At 40.0% G+C, this 7,052-nt stretch overlaps 1 protein-coding gene across 3 annotated transcripts in view; it reads right to left on the bottom strand.

Moving 5' to 3' along the window:
- Positions 1–5,135, bottom strand: part of RASSF7 (Ras association domain family member 7) — a 48,595-nt gene extending 43,460 nt beyond the window's left edge. For 2 of the 3 annotated variants that reach the window (XM_072421655.1, XM_072421652.1), the window contains exon 1: positions 607–721. The gene's annotated coding sequence lies outside the window, so the exon portion shown is untranslated. Of the gene's footprint in view, positions 1–606; positions 722–5,013 lie in introns of those variants that run through there. The other variant, XM_072421654.1, reaches the window with a different exon arrangement.
- Positions 5,136–7,052: the final 1,917 nt, after the last annotated feature.

Genomic DNA, 7,052 nt, shown 5'->3' with positions numbered 1-7,052 from the left:
ATGCATTGCCTGGCTTTACCAGGCTCACCTCACCTGTAGTTGCCCCTGGTTTTCTCTGACTCACTCTACCTGCATTGCCCCTGGCTTTTTCCAGCTCACCCTACCTCCACCGCCCCTGGCTATCCCTGGTTCAGTCTACCTGCAGCTGCTCTTAGCTAACACAACCTGCAGTTTCCCCTTACAGCTGGACTTTCAAATCCTTTATACCAGACACAGCAAATCCAAATATTGACACTAAATTAAAGAATACAATACCAAACAGAGAATCATAAACATACAATTGCTCCATGACATCAGAAAGTACAAAACCCAATATTAATAGTGCAACCTCTAAATGTAATATTGACCGTAGATCTAAAATGTACTATTGGCTTCCACTACATTACAGTACAGAAGCACTCAATAGATCCATAGTACATACACTGTATACACATTACATATATACTGTCACCAGCTGCACTGCAGAATCCCCATCACACCTATACTGCAGCCACATCAGACATTGTCACAGCAAGGTTAGCCAGCCATTCCAAGTTTCCACTGAGCACACAAGAAGCATAAAGTCTGAGTTTGGAACGTTATGGTATGTGGGGGTGAGATTCTTACCTGTGCTGGCTGTCTCTGATCAGATCACAAGGAAATAAATGGAGCTGGAACCTGCCTGCTGTCCTAATGTCACTCCTCTGTCTAGCAGTGCTGATCAGCTGATCCTTCCCCCACCCTGCACTACCTTGGAATGAGCAAGGAAGCAACCTGCGTGCATCATCTCCCACTGCTCTGATTGGCCAACCCCGGCCTCCTGACCACGCCCATTCTACTACAGCCCTGTCACCTTCCCCAGCACCGTGCCTCTGTGTGCAGGTGTGGGCGTGGCCAGGTGTCATCTGGAAGGTGATGTCATCCTCTGGGGAACATAGGTGTGTTTAACCCTTCACCTGGCTGCCTTCATTTTCCTGAACAAACCCATCGAGAAGAAAAGCAGAGCTGACAACCTCTTCCATGATCATTTCATGCTGGTAATTAGGTACAAGTCTGATCATAAAACTTTGTTTTTTATTGCTACAAAATAATGTAACAAAACAAATGAAGAGAACTTGTGCCCATTTTCAAGGGTCTATCCCAGTGCAATTAATAAAAAAAAATGTATTTTTTTTGTAAAATAACAACAAATCAACATTTGTAAACGTTTATAGGGTGCTCCAGTTATGATGCTAGCGCCCACATATTGACTAAAATTGCATTGGATGTTTTTTTTTTTTTTTTTAGTTTTTATTGAACTTTTTCACATACAAAGACAACCAGGCTTATACATCAAAACATCTCGTAAACAAAGGATACAGGGTGATAGGTACATCCGATAAGCATCAGAAGATTTTTAATTGCTTAGCCAGTCAGGTGACAGACTCAGCAGCAAGAGGTACACGGCGGGTATCCAGGTCAGCAGTATCAGAGTTATACTGTAGAACCGGCTTGCCCAGAAATTGGCTGGTCCATGAAGTTTATGTTTTCAGAGAATTCGCTGGAACGCGATACCTGATTGGTGCTTTGAGAGTAATAAGAAATACACAAGGAGATCCTTAATACATATAATATGCTGTATACCAGGGTTTCTCAACCAGGGTTCCTCTAGAGCAGCAGTTGCTAACCCGTGGTCTGCAAGAAAAATTTTGTGGTCCGCAGGTCCGGCTGGTGCAACCCCCCACCTGGGTCAGGAGAATGACCCTGCTGGGGGGGGCGCACCGGCTAGAGCTGTGAAGCACGTCTCCCATATGGATTGTAGGCTCAGGGCAGAGGGGGGGTTCTGGCATTATGACGTCCCTCTGGGGGAAGTTTCTTCCCCTTTGAGTGACACCCGGCTCCCTGTGCATGCACGGTCCAGAGTCTGTGCATTTAAGGGTCTGTAGGTCCGAATAGGTTAGCGACCACTGCTCCAGAGGTTGCTAAGGGTTCCCTAAGACATGAGCAATTTGTGCCTCTCTGGTCAGTTTAAGTGACACCAATAATCTTTTTTGCTATCTGTAATGGTGACATTCTTCCTACTGGCCAGCAATGTAAGAGGCATTCTTCCTACTGACCACCACCATGGTAATATTCTGTGTGCTATGGATATAGTATATATAACAGGGGGTTCGCTGAAGAGCTGATAAATATTTCAAAGGTGGAGAAAGGCTGCTGTATACTAACTAACATTCCACACAAGGAATCCAAACTATGTCAGTTTTATTGCCTGGTTTTGTTCTGTATTCCTGTTTTCTCCCACATTGAATACTTGCTTCACCATTGCAGACCTCTGACAGGGTTAAATATATGTAAATATAATGTACAGTGTTAAATAGGACAGAGGTTGTTATTTGAACAAACACTGACCTGCATATTCAGCACCTACACAGGTCCGGAAACAAAGTTCCTTCAACAATGCAACTGGAAGATTTTAAAAGAAAACATTCCACATAACTGCTGGTAAAGATCACCGTAGATGCACTGACCAATGGCGGGGCAGAATCCGAAAGTGTAGCCAGGCCACCTATCACCGCGCAGGACACCAGCCAATCATTTGTCTTTGTATGAACAGACAGTCATACATATTAGACACCTTACAGTGTATCTAGCAAGGCTAAAGTACAATGATTGTAACCCATAGCAACCAAATAACCTTTTTAAATACATACATCAGGCTAGTTAGGTCACGCTTGCAGGGTATGTGAGTGGAATAAATGTTAACACCATTTCAGCCAATCAGAATTTTTGTTTGATATCAAACTCTGCACTGCGTAAATTACTTTTAGAAAACAATTGGTTGCAATGAGCAGAAAGAAACATTTGTGTTGTGATTTGTGTGTTTATGTAAAACTCCAAGGAGTTAAACCCGTGGCCACAGGACACAAGTAGGGGAAGCTAGTTTAGTTGCCTTTTTGTTTGCCTGGTGAATATACTTTTATGTTTTCTTGCTGTGAGCTTTTGTATCAGCTGGTGGACACATTTCCATCCAATTCCTTTATATCTTAAATATAACACTGTGGCTAAAACATTTCGTCACTTACCTTCCTACTTACCTGTCCAGGCCTACTGTCTGATCACTGCTTTGGTGTGAATAAACAATTCAGTTTGGTATTGCAGGTGACAACCAATGCAAGGATAATTAGGTTATTAGTTACATGGAATAATGCACAGACTTTTCAGTACTATGCACAGTACAGCGCACATGTACAGTATTATTATTAGTAGTAGTAATATTAATAAATTGTAAATATATATATATCTATTTATAAATTATAAAGCCCCAACATATTACACAGTGTTGTACATTAAATACGGGTTTCAAATGACAGACTGATACAAACAACAACACAGGAAAAGGAGAGGACCCTGCCCCAAGGAGCTTACAATCTAAGAGGAGGGGGAAGTAGGTTTTCCTGAAGAAGTAGTATTATAATGCTGCAAAATGTGTATGTTCATTTTTTTTCTACAAGTTTTTGACTACTTGGGAATACGTTAATGGGGTTCCTTTCTATAAACATTGTGTGCTATATCCTATGAGGATTATATGTTTGTTTGGTGCAGGTGCTAGTATGACATATACCATTTTTTAAAAAGCAATATTGTGAACTGTTATGTCTTTTCAGACTGATTTTATTAATTGAATGTGTAAATAAAGGACATTGTATTACAATTTTACAAAAAAAACAAATCTTATTCATATTCTATACTATAAATGCCATAAAAATCCTGCTTGGGCAGATTTCTTTACTTTTCTTCCAGAAAAGTAAATCCAGAATTTTGGAGTAAATAAGGTTGTTCAGGCATTCCGTATGTGGGGTCTTCAAATTATTATGTTCACGCTGTTACCACAAAAAAATGATCAGAAGGGCAGAATCTCATACATATGTGTGCAGTGTTTTGGAACTTATAATTAATTGATTACCAATGTGAATATACTTTACTTCTACAATCATCTTCATGTTTCATAGGCAACATTTTACTACCTAACACTAAATAATTGAGAATGAGTTTAAAAAATGTAAATGTAAAATTTTAAAGCAGTATGAACACAAACTTGGAATAAAATACAAATTAGGAATAATACATTCATTTAACACCATGGAGTCATAGGTTAGGGATAAGGAGTCACGGGGACAGGGATGGTGAGTCATATGGATAGGGGGTAATATGGACAGGGATAGGGAGTCATTTGGATAGAGATAGGGAGTCATTTGGATAGAGACAGGGAGTCATTTGGATAGAGACAGGGAGTCATTTGGATAGAGACAGGGAGTCATATGGACAACGATATGGGGTCATATGGACAGGGATAGGGAGTCATGGGGAAAGGGATAGAGGGTCATAAGGATAGGGAGTCAAAGGGACAGAAATAGGAGGTCATAAGGACATTAATAGGGAGTCGTAGAGACAGGGATAGGGAGTCAAAGGGACAGGAATAGGAGGTCATAAGGACATTAATAGGGAGTCCTAGCGACAGGGATAGGGAGTTGTAGGGTCAGGAAGCTCTCCTTTAAAAATAGAGAACAACAAATATACATTTTTTTAGTATGGCAGGAAAACTTTAGAGCCATGGTAAAGTTCTCATTGTGGCATGTGCCTTCCTATACCGGTGAGGCCTGTTCCCCTCGTTTCTTGTCCTTTTATCACTGGGGTGTCTCAGACTCTAAACCAGGTAAATGAGTGGGTGTGAAACTATGGACAGTAATGAAACCAGAGAGGTTCTAACTCTTTCCCACTCTATTGCAACTTACAATAAATACAAAATATGCAAAGATAATACTTTTTTATTAACCAATCACAAATCAGCATAACATTGGCACATCAAGAATGCTGATTTTTGATTGGGTATCCCAGGTTAATGTACCTTACATCAGTCACATTTGCATCTAGCTGCTATATATATTTAGGGGGAACTCCTTATTCATAAATTCTTGTGGAACTACATGTGCCAGCATGCCCTCATAGCAACTGATAAAATTATACATCTAATACCATGCTTTTGTCTGTACTCACCCAGTCTGGGAATAAATAAGGCAGAGCCGCTTTCTTTTTTCAAATCAGGCCTCCAGAGACTGTGCAAACTTGTGGGTTGAATTTGGCTCTGCTGTCTAGTGTGCCACTTGTTACTGAGGGCGGTGGGTGGGCATCGCTGCATAAGAGGGGGCTTGTGGTTGCCACGGTCACCCGGAATTTAAAAAGAACTTGGTGACCAATCATAAAAGAAGTGAGTGTGCAAGTTTGTATTTGTGTGGGGGACAACAATGTCTGCAGGAGGATGGATGAGGGTGGAGGAGGGTGAGGGGGCACTGTGAAAAGGTCCAGGGTAAAAGGTCCTGCAAACCAAATGCATCAAAGCAGCAATACAAGAGAATGCAGATAAGAGAACTAACAATTTGTTTCTTGTAAATGTGACAGAACTGTCCTGAAACTAACATAAAACTAAAAATGATAAAGCAATATGCAGAGAATAATAAATACAATCAATAGGCTTACATATGAACATGTTTAGAACTATAAAGATATTATGAGGTTTACATTTGTGCTGTGCAGCCAGATTTGTAAGTTTTCATTTTTAAGGGTTTACTGCAAAATACCACTTTTTAATAGGTAATTATTTTATCTTAATAAATGTATATATTCACAAAAAGACAAAAAGGATGAATGAGGGACAACAAGGATTGGATCAGAAAACAAGGACAGTCAGGAAGTAAGGCTTGGTTTCCCATATACATGGCATCCCTTTAATCCCCCACTTTTTTTGTCCACAAATCTCTGAATAAGCTCCAAGTCAGACTGGTTGGATTTTAAGAAAAATGAGGCATTAAGAGAAATGAAGAGAGGAATTTTCTGGTTAGGGCTTAAGACTCTTCACATGAAAACACTGGTCAGAGTTTGTTCAACACATCAGGATATTTTCAGGTAACAGATATTTCTCCACAGTAGTGGATGTAGCCAACTATGGGCCCCTCTGCAGAACTGGGTCCCCTCCATGGGGTTCCTGTTGGCTGGGAGGGGTCAAGGGCCCTTGTGCAGCAGTACATTTTGCATGTCCCTATGTCCACCCTTATTTGTCAAGTGCCAGAAGAGTTCCAAAAATGTCAATAATACCATAAAATTTCCAAAAGTCACTAGTTTCCTGTAAGATCTAAAAGAAGCAACTCTATTCAGACGAAGTAAAGATAAGAAGACCCTGATGCCAGATCATTAGTTGCAACAACAATCTTCCCATAGGAAAAAATTGTATGTATATTACTTATGTATGTTGTGTAGACCTCAAAAAGCCCTGAGAGTGGATGCTGTGCAGCCTGCACATTCTATTATGTCAGTTAAGTGACATCCCAGAGCATCCCGCTTTACATTCCTTACCAGGCAGATACATAAAAGGTAATGTAAGAATAGGTAAGAGGAGCTGGGCCAGCATATAGATTAATTAAACACTCCCAGAAAAAGGGTATCACGCACAAGGATAGACAGGCTGTAATAGGAAACTGTTTTTTTTACATTTTAAATTACATTTCCTGATCAAAGGCATACTGCAAGTAAAAAAAATAATTTATATTAAGGAAAAAAAGTAGTATTGAGCATTTGAACTACTTAATTTTATTGTGCTTTTACTGCAGTTTTTACATTGGTGACAGGGTTTCTTTAAGTAACATTTTACGTGCACTCATACGGAATGGAGTGAAGCAGGTGAGATCATTTAGATCAGCCTCCAAAACAGTTCACACATGAGTATCTATACCACCAATGACATATGTACTCCAGCACATACAGGTCAATCCACTTCATCAATGTTAGTAAAAAGAAGCCTTTTCTATCTTTCACAGCCTATAAAAAATGATCCCAGTTCCTCCTATCTCTTAGTTGCCTCCCTTACACCATATTGCTCTTCAATACACAGAGTCTTATACATATATTATATACAGTGATCTATCTTTCTTTACTACACTCAGTGGCTCATGCCTCTCTTTTTCACAAAGTGCCTCATGCCTTTATTACACATAGTGCCTATTCTTTCTTTACTAAACTTGGTGGCTCATGTCTCTATGAAA

The sequence above is a fragment of the Pyxicephalus adspersus genome, chromosome 9 (assembly GCF_032062135.1).
Source record: "Pyxicephalus adspersus chromosome 9, UCB_Pads_2.0, whole genome shotgun sequence".
Lineage (NCBI taxonomy): Eukaryota > Metazoa > Chordata > Amphibia > Anura > Pyxicephalidae > Pyxicephalus > Pyxicephalus adspersus.
Note: the sequence above shows the minus strand (reverse complement) of the source record. Positions and strands in the feature narration are given on the sequence as shown.